At 57.3% G+C, this 13,213-nt stretch overlaps 20 non-coding genes and 4 pseudogenes across 20 annotated transcripts; all 24 read left to right on the forward strand.

The window, feature by feature from the left end:
• The first annotated feature begins 299 nt into the window (after positions 1-299).
• LOC149850525 (5S ribosomal RNA) lies at positions 300-418 on the forward strand (annotated as a pseudogene).
• A 423-nt stretch (positions 419-841) lies between these two features.
• Positions 842-960, forward strand: LOC149850526 (5S ribosomal RNA). The gene has a single exon (XR_016434125.1). It is a non-coding gene; the product is annotated as a 5S ribosomal RNA (ribosomal RNA).
• Positions 961-1,383: 423 nt separating this feature from the next.
• Positions 1,384-1,502, forward strand: LOC149850527 (5S ribosomal RNA). Its single transcript, XR_016433787.1, has one exon. It is a non-coding gene; the product is annotated as a 5S ribosomal RNA (ribosomal RNA).
• Positions 1,503-1,925: 423 nt separating this feature from the next.
• LOC149850528 (5S ribosomal RNA) lies at positions 1,926-2,044 on the forward strand. The gene has a single exon (XR_016425732.1). It is a non-coding gene; the product is annotated as a 5S ribosomal RNA (ribosomal RNA).
• Positions 2,045-2,454: 410 nt separating this feature from the next.
• Positions 2,455-2,573, forward strand: LOC149850529 (5S ribosomal RNA). The gene has a single exon (XR_016437578.1). It is a non-coding gene; the product is annotated as a 5S ribosomal RNA (ribosomal RNA).
• Positions 2,574-2,996: 423 nt separating this feature from the next.
• Positions 2,997-3,115, forward strand: LOC149850530 (5S ribosomal RNA). The gene has a single exon (XR_016435082.1). It is a non-coding gene; the product is annotated as a 5S ribosomal RNA (ribosomal RNA).
• A 422-nt stretch (positions 3,116-3,537) lies between these two features.
• On the forward strand, positions 3,538-3,656 carry LOC149850531 (5S ribosomal RNA). The gene has a single exon (XR_016427073.1). It is a non-coding gene; the product is annotated as a 5S ribosomal RNA (ribosomal RNA).
• Positions 3,657-4,079: 423 nt separating this feature from the next.
• LOC149850532 (5S ribosomal RNA) lies at positions 4,080-4,198 on the forward strand (annotated as a pseudogene).
• Positions 4,199-4,621: 423 nt separating this feature from the next.
• On the forward strand, positions 4,622-4,740 carry LOC149850533 (5S ribosomal RNA). The gene has a single exon (XR_016434126.1). It is a non-coding gene; the product is annotated as a 5S ribosomal RNA (ribosomal RNA).
• Positions 4,741-5,163: 423 nt separating this feature from the next.
• Positions 5,164-5,282, forward strand: LOC149850534 (5S ribosomal RNA). Its single transcript, XR_016433788.1, has one exon. It is a non-coding gene; the product is annotated as a 5S ribosomal RNA (ribosomal RNA).
• A 423-nt stretch (positions 5,283-5,705) lies between these two features.
• LOC149850535 (5S ribosomal RNA) lies at positions 5,706-5,824 on the forward strand. The gene has a single exon (XR_016425735.1). It is a non-coding gene; the product is annotated as a 5S ribosomal RNA (ribosomal RNA).
• A 410-nt stretch (positions 5,825-6,234) lies between these two features.
• LOC149850536 (5S ribosomal RNA) lies at positions 6,235-6,353 on the forward strand. Its single transcript, XR_016437589.1, has one exon. It is a non-coding gene; the product is annotated as a 5S ribosomal RNA (ribosomal RNA).
• A 423-nt stretch (positions 6,354-6,776) lies between these two features.
• LOC149850537 (5S ribosomal RNA) lies at positions 6,777-6,895 on the forward strand. The gene has a single exon (XR_016435085.1). It is a non-coding gene; the product is annotated as a 5S ribosomal RNA (ribosomal RNA).
• Positions 6,896-7,317: 422 nt separating this feature from the next.
• LOC149850538 (5S ribosomal RNA) lies at positions 7,318-7,436 on the forward strand. Its single transcript, XR_016427074.1, has one exon. It is a non-coding gene; the product is annotated as a 5S ribosomal RNA (ribosomal RNA).
• Positions 7,437-7,859: 423 nt separating this feature from the next.
• LOC149850539 (5S ribosomal RNA) lies at positions 7,860-7,978 on the forward strand (annotated as a pseudogene).
• Positions 7,979-8,401: 423 nt separating this feature from the next.
• On the forward strand, positions 8,402-8,520 carry LOC149850540 (5S ribosomal RNA). The gene has a single exon (XR_016434127.1). It is a non-coding gene; the product is annotated as a 5S ribosomal RNA (ribosomal RNA).
• A 423-nt stretch (positions 8,521-8,943) lies between these two features.
• On the forward strand, positions 8,944-9,062 carry LOC149850541 (5S ribosomal RNA). Its single transcript, XR_016433790.1, has one exon. It is a non-coding gene; the product is annotated as a 5S ribosomal RNA (ribosomal RNA).
• A 423-nt stretch (positions 9,063-9,485) lies between these two features.
• On the forward strand, positions 9,486-9,604 carry LOC149850542 (5S ribosomal RNA). Its single transcript, XR_016425736.1, has one exon. It is a non-coding gene; the product is annotated as a 5S ribosomal RNA (ribosomal RNA).
• A 410-nt stretch (positions 9,605-10,014) lies between these two features.
• LOC149850543 (5S ribosomal RNA) lies at positions 10,015-10,133 on the forward strand. Its single transcript, XR_016437600.1, has one exon. It is a non-coding gene; the product is annotated as a 5S ribosomal RNA (ribosomal RNA).
• A 423-nt stretch (positions 10,134-10,556) lies between these two features.
• On the forward strand, positions 10,557-10,675 carry LOC149850544 (5S ribosomal RNA). Its single transcript, XR_016435086.1, has one exon. It is a non-coding gene; the product is annotated as a 5S ribosomal RNA (ribosomal RNA).
• Positions 10,676-11,097: 422 nt separating this feature from the next.
• LOC149850545 (5S ribosomal RNA) lies at positions 11,098-11,216 on the forward strand. Its single transcript, XR_016427076.1, has one exon. It is a non-coding gene; the product is annotated as a 5S ribosomal RNA (ribosomal RNA).
• A 423-nt stretch (positions 11,217-11,639) lies between these two features.
• LOC149850546 (5S ribosomal RNA) lies at positions 11,640-11,758 on the forward strand (annotated as a pseudogene).
• A 423-nt stretch (positions 11,759-12,181) lies between these two features.
• Positions 12,182-12,300, forward strand: LOC149850547 (5S ribosomal RNA). Its single transcript, XR_016434129.1, has one exon. It is a non-coding gene; the product is annotated as a 5S ribosomal RNA (ribosomal RNA).
• A 423-nt stretch (positions 12,301-12,723) lies between these two features.
• LOC149850548 (5S ribosomal RNA) lies at positions 12,724-12,842 on the forward strand. The gene has a single exon (XR_016425737.1). It is a non-coding gene; the product is annotated as a 5S ribosomal RNA (ribosomal RNA).
• Positions 12,843-13,213: the final 371 nt, after the last annotated feature.

A 13,213-nucleotide genomic window follows, 5' to 3' on the forward strand; every position in this document is an offset into this window, starting at 1 on the left:
GCAGCGCCGGCACCCGACACGAGCCGCGGCGTGCGACAAAAGCAGCAGTTCCGGCTCTCCGGACCGTAACTTGGCACGCCGATGTCGGAATTCGGCGATTTTCGTGGCCACGGAAAGCTCGTTCCGCTGGCTACGACGTGGCGAACAGACAAAGTCGGTTCGGGACCGTTTCGGATGCCGTTTAAGCGCGTTTCGGTCGTTTTTCGGGGTCGTTTCTATGACGGCTAGTCGGTTCGTGCGTTGCGGCCCCCACGGCTCCCGCGTGAGGCATAAGAGCATTTTTTCGCGCAACATGTAACGGGTGCGATCATACCAGTTCTAAAGAACCGGATCCCATCAGAACTTCGAAGTTAAGCATGCTTGGGCGAGAGTAGTACTGGGATGGGTGACCTCCTGGGAAGTCCTCGTGTTGCACTCTCTTTTTGCCTTCGACGCTTTTTTGTGGTCGGCACCAACCTCCGACGTTCTTTTCACTTACCGCAACACACCGTATCTGATCCATCGAGGTCTTCTGCTTCCCTTTCACCCTCGCCTTGCGCGCCGCAGCGCCGACACCCGACACGAGCCGCGGCGTGCGACAAAAGCAGCAGTTCCGGCTCGCCGGACCGTAACTTGGCACGCCGATGTCGGAATTCGGCGATTTTTGTGGCCACGGAAAGCTCGTTCCGCTGGCTACGACGTGGCGAACAGACGAAGTCGGTTCGGGACCGTTTCGGATGCCGTGTAAGCTAGTTTCAGTCATTTTTCGGGGCCGTTTCTATGACGGCTAGTCGGTTCGTGCGTTGCGGCCCCCACGGCTCCCGCGTGAGGCATAAGAGCATTTTTTCGCGCAACATGTAACGTGTGCGATCATACCAGCACTAAAGCACCGGATCCCATCAGAACTCCGAAGTTAAGCGTGCTTGGGCGAGAGTATTACTGGAATGGGTGACCTCCTGGGAAGTCCTCGTGTTGCACTCTCTATTTACCTTCGGCGCTTTTTTGTCGTCGGCACCAACCTCCGACCTTCTTTTCACTTACCGCAACACACCGTATCTGATCCATCAAGGTCTTCTGCTTCCCTTTCACCCTCGCCTTGCGCGCCGCAGCGCCCGCACCCGACACGAGCCGCGGCGTGCGACAAAAGCAGCAGTTCCGGCTCTCCGGACTGTAACTTGGCACACCGATGTCGGAATTCGGCGATTTTCGTGGCCACGGAAAGCTCGTTCCGCTGGCTACGACGTGGCGAACAGACGAAGTCGGTTCGGGACCGTTTCGGATGCCGTTTAAGCTAGTTTCAGTCGTTTTTCGGGGCCGTTTCTATGACGGCTAGTCGGTTCGTGCGTTGCGGCCCCCACGGCTCCCGCGTGAGGCATAAGAGCATTTTTTCGCGCAACATGTAACGTGTGCGATCATAGCAGCACTAAAGCACCGGATCCCATCAGAACTCCGAAGTTAAGCGTGCTTGGGCGAGAGTAGTACTGGAATGGGTGACCTCCTGGGAAGTCCTCGTGTTGCACTCTCTATTTACCTTCGGCGCTTTTTTGTCGTCGGCACCAACCTCCGACCTTCTTTTCACTTACCGCAACACACCGTATCTGATCCATCAAGGTCTTCTGCTTCCCTTTCACCCTCGCCTTGCGCGCCGCAGCGCCCGCACCCGACACGAGCCGCGGCGTGCGACAAAAGCAGCAGTTCCGGCTCTCCGGACTGTAACTTGGCACACCGATGTCGGAATTCGGCGATTTTCGTGGCCACGGAAAGCTCGTTCCGCTGGCTACGACGTGGCGAACAGACGAAGTCGGTTCGGGACCGTTTCGGATGCCGTTTAAGCTCATTTCGGGCGTTTTTCGGGGCCGTTTTTATGACGGCTAGTCGGTTCGTGCGTTGCGGCCCCCACGGCTCCCGCGTGAGGCATAAGAGCATTTTTTCGCGCAACATGTAACGGGTGCGATCACACTAGCACTAAAGCACCGGATCCCATTAGAACTCTGAAGTTAAGCGTGCTTGGGCGAGAGTAGTACTGGGATGGGTGACCTCCTGGGAAGTCCTCGTGTTGCACTCTCTTTTTGCCTTCGGCGCTTTTTTGTCGTCGGCACCAACCTCCGACCTTCTTTTCACTTCCCGCAACACACCGTATCTGATCCATCGAGGTCTTCTGCTTCCCTTTCACCCTCGCCTTGCGCGCCGCAGCGCCGGCACCCGACACGAGCCGCGGCGTGCGACAAACGCAGCAGTTCCGGCTCGCCAGACCGTAACTTGGCACGCCGATGTCGAAATTCGGCGATTTTCCTGGCCACGGAAAGCTCGTTCCGCTGGCTACGACGTGACGAACAGACGAAGTCGGTTCGGGACCGTTTTAGATGCCGTTTAAGATCATTTCGGGCGTTTCTATGATGACTAGTCGGTTTGTGCGTTGCGGCCCCCACGGCTCCCGCGTGAGGCATAAGAGCATTTTTTCGCGCAACATGTAACGGGTGCGATCATACCAGCACTAAAGCACCGGATCCCATCAGAACTCTGAAGTTAAGCGTGCTTGAGCGAGAGTAGTACTGGGATGGGTGACCTCCTGGGAAGTCCTTGTGTTGCACTCTCTTTTTGCCTTCGGCGCTTTTTTGTCGTCGGCACCAACCTCCGACCTTCTTTTCACTTCCCGCAACACACCGTATCTGATCCATCGAGGTCTTCTGCTTCCCTTTCACCCTCGCCTTGCGCGCCGCAGCGCCGGCACCCGACACGAGCCGCGGCGTGCGACAAACGCAGCAGTTCCGGCTCGCCGGACCGTAACTTGGCACGCCGATGTCGAAATTCGGCGATTTTCCTGCCCACGGAAAGCACGTTCTGCTGGCTACGACGTGACGAACAGACGAAGTCGGTTCGGGACCGTTTCGGATGCCGTTTAAGCTCATTTCGGGCGTTTTTCGGGGCCGTTTTTATGACGGCTAGTCGGTTCGTGCGTTGCGGCCCCCACGGCTCCCGCGTGAGGCATAAGAGCATTTTTTCGCGCAACATGTAACGGGTGCGATCACACTAGCACTAAAGCACCGGATCCCATCAGAACTCTGAAGTTAAGCGTGCTTGGGCGAGAGTAGTACTGGGATGGGTGACCTCCTGGGAAGTCCTCGTGTTGCACTCTTTTTTTGCCTTCGGCGCTTTTTTGTCGTCGGCACCAACCTCCGACCTTCTTTTCACTTCCCGCAACACACCGTATCTGATCCATCGAGGTCTTCTGCTTCCCTTTCACCCTCGCCTTGCGCGCCGCAGCGCCGGCACCCGACACGAGCCGCGGCGTGCGACAAACGCAGCAGTTCCGGCTCGCCGGACCGTAACTTGGCACGCCGATGTCGAAATTCGGCGATTTTCCTGGCCACGGAAAGCACGTTCCGCTGGCTACGACGTGACGAACAGACGAAGTCGGTTCGGGACCGTTTCAGATGCCGTTTAAGCTCGTTTCGGGCGTTTTTCGGGGCGTTTCTATGACGGCTAGTCGGTTTGTGCGTTGCGGCCCCCACGGCTCCCGCGTGAGGCATAAGAGCATTTTTTCGCGCAACATGTAACGGGTGCGATCATACCAGCACTAAAGCACCGGATTCCATCAGAACTCCGAAGTTAAGCGTGCTTGGGCGAGAGTAGTACTGGGATGGGTGACCTCCTGGGAAGTCCTCGTGTTGCACTCTCTTTTTGCCTTCGGCGCTTTTTTGTCGTCGGCACCAACCTCCGACCTTCTTTTCACTTCCCGCAACACACCGTATCTGATCCATCGAGGTCTTCTGCTTCCCTTTCACCCTCGCCTTGCGCGCCGCAGCGCCGGCACCCGACACGAGCCGCGGCGTGCGACAAAAGCAGCAGTTCCGGCTCTCCGGACCGTAACTTGGCACGCCGATATCGGAATTCGGCGATTTTCGTGGCCACGGAAAGCTCGTTCCGCTGGCTACGACGTGGCGAACAGACAAAGTCGGTTCGGGACCGTTTCGGATGCCGTTTAAGCGCGTTTCGGTCGTTTTTCGGGGTCGTTTCTATGACGGCTAGTCGGTTCGTGCGTTGCGGCCCCCACGGCTCCCGCGTGAGGCATAAGAGCATTTTTTCGCGCAACATGTAACGGGTGCGATCATACCAGTTCTAAAGAACCGGATCCCATCAGAACTTCGAAGTTAAGCATGCTTGGGCGAGAGTAGTACTGGGATGGGTGACCTCCTGGGAAGTCCTCGTGTTGCACTCTCTTTTTGCCTTCGACGCTTTTTTGTGGTCGGCACCAACCTCCGACGTTCTTTTCACTTACCGCAACACACCGTATCTGATCCATCGAGGTCTTCTGCTTCCCTTTCACCCTCGCCTTGCGCGCCGCAGCGCCGACACCCGACACGAGCCGCGGCGTGCGACAAAAGCAGCAGTTCCGGCTCGCCGGACCGTAACTTGGCACGCCGATGTCGGAATTCGGCGATTTTTGTGGCCACGGAAAGCTCGTTCCGCTGGCTACGACGTGGCGAACAGACGAAGTCGGTTCGGGACCGTTTCGGATGCCGTGTAAGCTAGTTTCAGTCATTTTTCGGGGCCGTTTCTATGACGGCTAGTCGGTTCGTGCGTTGCGGCCCCCACGGCTCCCGCGTGAGGCATAAGAGCATTTTTTCGCGCAACATGTAACGTGTGCGATCATACCAGCACTAAAGCACCGGATCCCATCAGAACTCCGAAGTTAAGCGTGCTTGGGCGAGAGTATTACTGGAATGGGTGACCTCCTGGGAAGTCCTCGTGTTGCACTCTCTATTTACCTTCGGCGCTTTTTTGTCGTCGGCACCAACCTCCGACCTTCTTTTCACTTACCGCAACACACCGTATCTGATCCATCAAGGTCTTCTGCTTCCCTTTCACCCTCGCCTTGCGCGCCGCAGCGCCCGCACCCGACACGAGCCGCGGCGTGCGACAAAAGCAGCAGTTCCGGCTCTCCGGACTGTAACTTGGCACACCGATGTCGGAATTCGGCGATTTTCGTGGCCACGGAAAGCTCGTTCCGCTGGCTACGACGTGGCGAACAGACGAAGTCGGTTCGGGACCGTTTCGGATGCCGTTTAAGCTAGTTTCAGTCGTTTTTCGGGGCCGTTTCTATGACGGCTAGTCGGTTCGTGCGTTGCGGCCCCCACGGCTCCCGCGTGAGGCATAAGAGCATTTTTTCGCGCAACATGTAACGTGTGCGATCATAGCAGCACTAAAGCACCGGATCCCATCAGAACTCCGAAGTTAAGCGTGCTTGGGCGAGAGTAGTACTGGAATGGGTGACCTCCTGGGAAGTCCTCGTGTTGCACTCTCTATTTACCTTCGGCGCTTTTTTGTCGTCGGCACCAACCTCCGACCTTCTTTTCACTTACCGCAACACACCGTATCTGATCCATCAAGGTCTTCTGCTTCCCTTTCACCCTCGCCTTGCGCGCCGCAGCGCCCGCACCCGACACGAGCCGCGGCGTGCGACAAAAGCAGCAGTTCCGGCTCTCCGGACTGTAACTTGGCACACCGATGTCGGAATTCGGCGATTTTCGTGGCCACGGAAAGCTCGTTCCGCTGGCTACGACGTGGCGAACAGACGAAGTCGGTTCGGGACCGTTTCGGATGCCGTTTAAGCTCATTTCGGGCGTTTTTCGGGGCCGTTTTTATGACGGCTAGTCGGTTCGTGCGTTGCGGCCCCCACGGCTCCCGCGTGAGGCATAAGAGCATTTTTTCGCGCAACATGTAACGGGTGCGATCACACTAGCACTAAAGCACCGGATCCCATTAGAACTCTGAAGTTAAGCGTGCTTGGGCGAGAGTAGTACTGGGATGGGTGACCTCCTGGGAAGTCCTCGTGTTGCACTCTCTTTTTGCCTTCGGCGCTTTTTTGTCGTCGGCACCAACCTCCGACCTTCTTTTCACTTCCCGCAACACACCGTATCTGATCCATCGAGGTCTTCTGCTTCCCTTTCACCCTCGCCTTGCGCGCCGCAGCGCCGGCACCCGACACGAGCCGCGGCGTGCGACAAACGCAGCAGTTCCGGCTCGCCAGACCGTAACTTGGCACGCCGATGTCGAAATTCGGCGATTTTCCTGGCCACGGAAAGCTCGTTCCGCTGGCTACGACGTGACGAACAGACGAAGTCGGTTCGGGACCGTTTTAGATGCCGTTTAAGATCATTTCGGGCGTTTCTATGATGACTAGTCGGTTTGTGCGTTGCGGCCCCCACGGCTCCCGCGTGAGGCATAAGAGCATTTTTTCGCGCAACATGTAACGGGTGCGATCATACCAGCACTAAAGCACCGGATCCCATCAGAACTCTGAAGTTAAGCGTGCTTGAGCGAGAGTAGTACTGGGATGGGTGACCTCCTGGGAAGTCCTTGTGTTGCACTCTCTTTTTGCCTTCGGCGCTTTTTTGTCGTCGGCACCAACCTCCGACCTTCTTTTCACTTCCCGCAACACACCGTATCTGATCCATCGAGGTCTTCTGCTTCCCTTTCACCCTCGCCTTGCGCGCCGCAGCGCCGGCACCCGACACGAGCCGCGGCGTGCGACAAACGCAGCAGTTCCGGCTCGCCGGACCGTAACTTGGCACGCCGATGTCGAAATTCGGCGATTTTCCTGCCCACGGAAAGCACGTTCTGCTGGCTACGACGTGACGAACAGACGAAGTCGGTTCGGGACCGTTTCGGATGCCGTTTAAGCTCATTTCGGGCGTTTTTCGGGGCCGTTTTTATGACGGCTAGTCGGTTCGTGCGTTGCGGCCCCCACGGCTCCCGCGTGAGGCATAAGAGCATTTTTTCGCGCAACATGTAACGGGTGCGATCACACTAGCACTAAAGCACCGGATCCCATCAGAACTCTGAAGTTAAGCGTGCTTGGGCGAGAGTAGTACTGGGATGGGTGACCTCCTGGGAAGTCCTCGTGTTGCACTCTTTTTTTGCCTTCGGCGCTTTTTTGTCGTCGGCACCAACCTCCGACCTTCTTTTCACTTCCCGCAACACACCGTATCTGATCCATCGAGGTCTTCTGCTTCCCTTTCACCCTCGCCTTGCGCGCCGCAGCGCCGGCACCCGACACGAGCCGCGGCGTGCGACAAACGCAGCAGTTCCGGCTCGCCGGACCGTAACTTGGCACGCCGATGTCGAAATTCGGCGATTTTCCTGGCCACGGAAAGCACGTTCCGCTGGCTACGACGTGACGAACAGACGAAGTCGGTTCGGGACCGTTTCAGATGCCGTTTAAGCTCGTTTCGGGCGTTTTTCGGGGCGTTTCTATGACGGCTAGTCGGTTTGTGCGTTGCGGCCCCCACGGCTCCCGCGTGAGGCATAAGAGCATTTTTTCGCGCAACATGTAACGGGTGCGATCATACCAGCACTAAAGCACCGGATTCCATCAGAACTCCGAAGTTAAGCGTGCTTGGGCGAGAGTAGTACTGGGATGGGTGACCTCCTGGGAAGTCCTCGTGTTGCACTCTCTTTTTGCCTTCGGCGCTTTTTTGTCGTCGGCACCAACCTCCGACCTTCTTTTCACTTCCCGCAACACACCGTATCTGATCCATCGAGGTCTTCTGCTTCCCTTTCACCCTCGCCTTGCGCGCCGCAGCGCCGGCACCCGACACGAGCCGCGGCGTGCGACAAAAGCAGCAGTTCCGGCTCTCCGGACCGTAACTTGGCACGCCGATGTCGGAATTCGGCGATTTTCGTGGCCACGGAAAGCTCGTTCCGCTGGCTACGACGTGGCGAACAGACAAAGTCGGTTCGGGACCGTTTCGGATGCCGTTTAAGCGCGTTTCGGTCGTTTTTCGGGGTCGTTTCTATGACGGCTAGTCGGTTCGTGCGTTGCGGCCCCCACGGCTCCCGCGTGAGGCATAAGAGCATTTTTTCGCGCAACATGTATCGGGTGCGATCATACCAGTTCTAAAGAACCGGATCCCATCAGAACTTCGAAGTTAAGCATGCTTGGGCGAGAGTAGTACTGGGATGGGTGACCTCCTGGGAAGTCCTCGTGTTGCACTCTCTTTTTGCCTTCGACGCTTTTTTGTGGTCGGCACCAACCTCCGACGTTCTTTTCACTTACCGCAACACACCGTATCTGATCCATCGAGGTCTTCTGCTTCCCTTTCACCCTCGCCTTGCGCGCCGCAGCGCCGACACCCGACACGAGCCGCGGCGTGCGACAAAAGCAGCAGTTCCGGCTCGCCGGACCGTAACTTGGCACGCCGATGTCGGAATTCGGCGATTTTTGTGGCCACGGAAAGCTCGTTCCGCTGGCTACGACGTGGCGAACAGACGAAGTCGGTTCGGGACCGTTTCGGATGCCGTGTAAGCTAGTTTCAGTCATTTTTCGGGGCCGTTTCTATGACGGCTAGTCGGTTCGTGCGTTGCGGCCCCCACGGCTCCCGCGTGAGGCATAAGAGCATTTTTTCGCGCAACATGTAACGTGTGCGATCATACCAGCACTAAAGCACCGGATCCCATCAGAACTCCGAAGTTAAGCGTGCTTGGGCGAGAGTATTACTGGAATGGGTGACCTCCTGGGAAGTCCTCGTGTTGCACTCTCTATTTACCTTCGGCGCTTTTTTGTCGTCGGCACCAACCTCCGACCTTCTTTTCACTTACCGCAACACACCGTATCTGATCCATCAAGGTCTTCTGCTTCCCTTTCACCCTCGCCTTGCGCGCCGCAGCGCCCGCACCCGACACGAGCCGCGGCGTGCGACAAAAGCAGCAGTTCCGGCTCTCCGGACTGTAACTTGGCACACCGATGTCGGAATTCGGCGATTTTCGTGGCCACGGAAAGCTCGTTCCGCTGGCTACGACGTGGCGAACAGACGAAGTCGGTTCGGGACCGTTTCGGATGCCGTTTAAGCTAGTTTCAGTCGTTTTTCGGGGCCGTTTCTATGACGGCTAGTCGGTTCGTGCGTTGCGGCCCCCACGGCTCCCGCGTGAGGCATAAGAGCATTTTTTCGCGCAACATGTAACGTGTGCGATCATAGCAGCACTAAAGCACCGGATCCCATCAGAACTCCGAAGTTAAGCGTGCTTGGGCGAGAGTAGTACTGGAATGGGTGACCTCCTGGGAAGTCCTCGTGTTGCACTCTCTATTTACCTTCGGCGCTTTTTTGTCGTCGGCACCAACCTCCGACCTTCTTTTCACTTACCGCAACACACCGTATCTGATCCATCAAGGTCTTCTGCTTCCCTTTCACCCTCGCCTTGCGCGCCGCAGCGCCCGCACCCGACACGAGCCGCGGCGTGCGACAAAAGCAGCAGTTCCGGCTCTCCGGACTGTAACTTGGCACACCGATGTCGGAATTCGGCGATTTTCGTGGCCACGGAAAGCTCGTTCCGCTGGCTACGACGTGGCGAACAGACGAAGTCGGTTCGGGACCGTTTCGGATGCCGTTTAAGCTCATTTCGGGCGTTTTTCGGGGCCGTTTTTATGACGGCTAGTCGGTTCGTGCGTTGCGGCCCCCACGGCTCCCGCGTGAGGCATAAGAGCATTTTTTCGCGCAACATGTAACGGGTGCGATCACACTAGCACTAAAGCACCGGATCCCATTAGAACTCTGAAGTTAAGCGTGCTTGGGCGAGAGTAGTACTGGGATGGGTGACCTCCTGGGAAGTCCTCGTGTTGCACTCTCTTTTTGCCTTCGGCGCTTTTTTGTCGTCGGCACCAACCTCCGACCTTCTTTTCACTTCCCGCAACACACCGTATCTGATCCATCGAGGTCTTCTGCTTCCCTTTCACCCTCGCCTTGCGCGCCGCAGCGCCGGCACCCGACACGAGCCGCGGCGTGCGACAAACGCAGCAGTTCCGGCTCGCCAGACCGTAACTTGGCACGCCGATGTCGAAATTCGGCGATTTTCCTGGCCACGGAAAGCTCGTTCCGCTGGCTACGACGTGACGAACAGACGAAGTCGGTTCGGGACCGTTTTAGATGCCGTTTAAGATCATTTCGGGCGTTTCTATGATGACTAGTCGGTTTGTGCGTTGCGGCCCCCACGGCTCCCGCGTGAGGCATAAGAGCATTTTTTCGCGCAACATGTAACGGGTGCGATCATACCAGCACTAAAGCACCGGATCCCATCAGAACTCTGAAGTTAAGCGTGCTTGAGCGAGAGTAGTACTGGGATGGGTGACCTCCTGGGAAGTCCTTGTGTTGCACTCTCTTTTTGCCTTCGGCGCTTTTTTGTCGTCGGCACCAACCTCCGACCTTCTTTTCACTTCCCGCAACACACCGTATCTGATCCATCGAGGTCTTCTGCTTCCCTTTCACCCTCGCCTTGCGCGCCGCAGCGCCGGCACCCGACACGAGCCGCGGCGTGCGACAAACGCAGCAGTTCCGGCTCGCCGGACCGTAACTTGGCACGCCGATGTCGAAATTCGGCGATTTTCCTGCCCACGGAAAGCACGTTCTGCTGGCTACGACGTGACGAACAGACGAAGTCGGTTCGGGACCGTTTCGGATGCCGTTTAAGCTCATTTCGGGCGTTTTTCGGGGCCGTTTTTATGACGGCTAGTCGGTTCGTGCGTTGCGGCCCCCACGGCTCCCGCGTGAGGCATAAGAGCATTTTTTCGCGCAACATGTAACGGGTGCGATCACACTAGCACTAAAGCACCGGATCCCATCAGAACTCTGAAGTTAAGCGTGCTTGGGCGAGAGTAGTACTGGGATGGGTGACCTCCTGGGAAGTCCTCGTGTTGCACTCTTTTTTTGCCTTCGGCGCTTTTTTGTCGTCGGCACCAACCTCCGACCTTCTTTTCACTTCCCGCAACACACCGTATCTGATCCATCGAGGTCTTCTGCTTCCCTTTCACCCTCGCCTTGCGCGCCGCAGCGCCGGCACCCGACACGAGCCGCGGCGTGCGACAAACGCAGCAGTTCCGGCTCGCCGGACCGTAACTTGGCACGCCGATGTCGAAATTCGGCGATTTTCCTGGCCACGGAAAGCACGTTCCGCTGGCTACGACGTGACGAACAGACGAAGTCGGTTCGGGACCGTTTCAGATGCCGTTTAAGCTCGTTTCGGGCGTTTTTCGGGGCGTTTCTATGACGGCTAGTCGGTTTGTGCGTTGCGGCCCCCACGGCTCCCGCGTGAGGCATAAGAGCATTTTTTCGCGCAACATGTAACGGGTGCGATCATACCAGCACTAAAGCACCGGATTCCATCAGAACTCCGAAGTTAAGCGTGCTTGGGCGAGAGTAGTACTGGGATGGGTGACCTCCTGGGAAGTCCTCGTGTTGCACTCTCTTTTTGCCTTCGGCGCTTTTTTGTCGTCGGCACCAACCTCCGACCTTCTTTTCACTTCCCGCAACACACCGTATCTGATCCATCGAGGTCTTCTGCTTCCCTTTCACCCTCGCCTTGCGCGCCGCAGCGCCGGCACCCGACACGAGCCGCGGCGTGCGACAAAAGCAGCAGTTCCGGCTCTCCGGACCGTAACTTGGCACGCCGATGTCGGAATTCGGCGATTTTCGTGGCCACGGAAAGCTCGTTCCGCTGGCTACGACGTGGCGAACAGACAAAGTCGGTTCGGGACCGTTTCGGATGCCGTTTAAGCGCGTTTCGGTCGTTTTTCGGGGTCGTTTCTATGACGGCTAGTCGGTTCGTGCGTTGCGGCCCCCACGGCTCCCGCGTGAGGCATAAGAGCATTTTTTCGCGCAACATGTATCGGGTGCGATCATACCAGTTCTAAAGAACCGGATCCCATCAGAACTTCGAAGTTAAGCATGCTTGGGCGAGAGTAGTACTGGGATGGGTGACCTCCTGGGAAGTCCTCGTGTTGCACTCTCTTTTTGCCTTCGACGCTTTTTTGTGGTCGGCACCAACCTCCGACCTTCTTTTCACTTACCGCAACACACCGTATCTGATCCATCGAGGTCTTCTGCTTCCCTTTCACCCTCGCCTTGCGCGCCGCAGCGCCGACACCCGACACGAGCCGCGGCGTGCGACAAAAGCAGCAGTTCCGGCTCGCCGGACCGTAACTTGGCACGCCGATGTCGGAATTCGGCGATTTTTGTGGCCACGGAAAGCTCGTTCCGCTGGCTACGACGTGGCGAACAGACGAAGTCGGTTCGGGACCGTTTCGGATGCCGTTTAAGCTAGTTTCAGTCATTTTTCGGGGCCGTTTCTATGACGGCTAGTCGGTTCGTGCGTTGCGGCCCCCACGGCTCCCGCGTGAGGCATAAGAGCATTTTTTCGCGCAACATGTAACGTGTGCGATCATACCAGCACTAAAGCACCGGATCCCATCAGAACTCCGAAGTTAAGCGTGCTTGGGCGAGAGTATTACTGGAATGGGTGACCTCCTGGGAAGTCCTCGTGTTGCACTCTCTATTTACCTTCGGCGCTTTTTTGTCGTCGGCACCAACCTCCGACCTTCTTTTCACTTACCGCAACACACCGTATCTGATCCATCAAGGTCTTCTGCTTCCCTTTCACCCTCGCCTTGCGCGCCGCAGCGCCCGCACCCGACACGAGCCGCGGCGTGCGACAAAAGCAGCAGTTCCGGCTCTCCGGACTGTAACTTGGCACACCGATGTCAGAATTCGGCGATTTTCGTGGCCACGGAAAGCTCGTTCCGCTGGCTACGACGTGGCGAACAGACGAAGTCGGCTCGGGACCGTTTCGGATGCCGTTTAAGCTCATTTCGGGCATTTTTCGGGGCCGTTTTTATGACGGCTAGTCGGTTCGTGCGTTGCGGCCCCCACGGCTCCCGCGTGAGGCATAAGAGCATTTTTTCGCGCAACATGTAACGGGTGCGATCACACTAGCACTAAAGCACCGGATCCCATTAGAACTCTGAAGTTAAGCGTGCTTGGGCGAGAGTAGTACTGGGATGGGTGACCTCCTGGGAAGTCCTCGTGTTGCACTCTCTTTTTGCCTTCGGCGCTTTTTTGTCGTCGGCACCAACCTCCGACCTTCTTTTCACTTCCCGCAACACACCGTATCTGATCCATCGAGGTCTTCTGCTTCCCTTTCACCCTCGCCTTGCGCGCCGCAGCGCCGGCACCCGACACGAGCCGCGGCGTGCGACAAACGCAGCAGTTCCGGCTCGCCAGACCGTAACTTGGCACGCCGATGTCGAAATTCGGCGATTTTCCTGGCCACGGAAAGCTCGTTCCGCTGGCTACGACGTGACGAACAGACGAAGTCGGTTCGGGACCGTTTTAGATGCCGTTTAAGATCATTTCGGGCGTTTCTATGATGACTAGTCGGTTTGTGCGTTGCGGCCCCCACGGCTCCC

This window comes from Nuphar pumila, chromosome 1 (genome assembly GCF_984573655.1).
Source record: "Nuphar pumila chromosome 1, dmNupPumi1.hap1.1, whole genome shotgun sequence".
Taxonomy (NCBI): domain Eukaryota; kingdom Viridiplantae; phylum Streptophyta; class Magnoliopsida; order Nymphaeales; family Nymphaeaceae; genus Nuphar; species Nuphar pumila.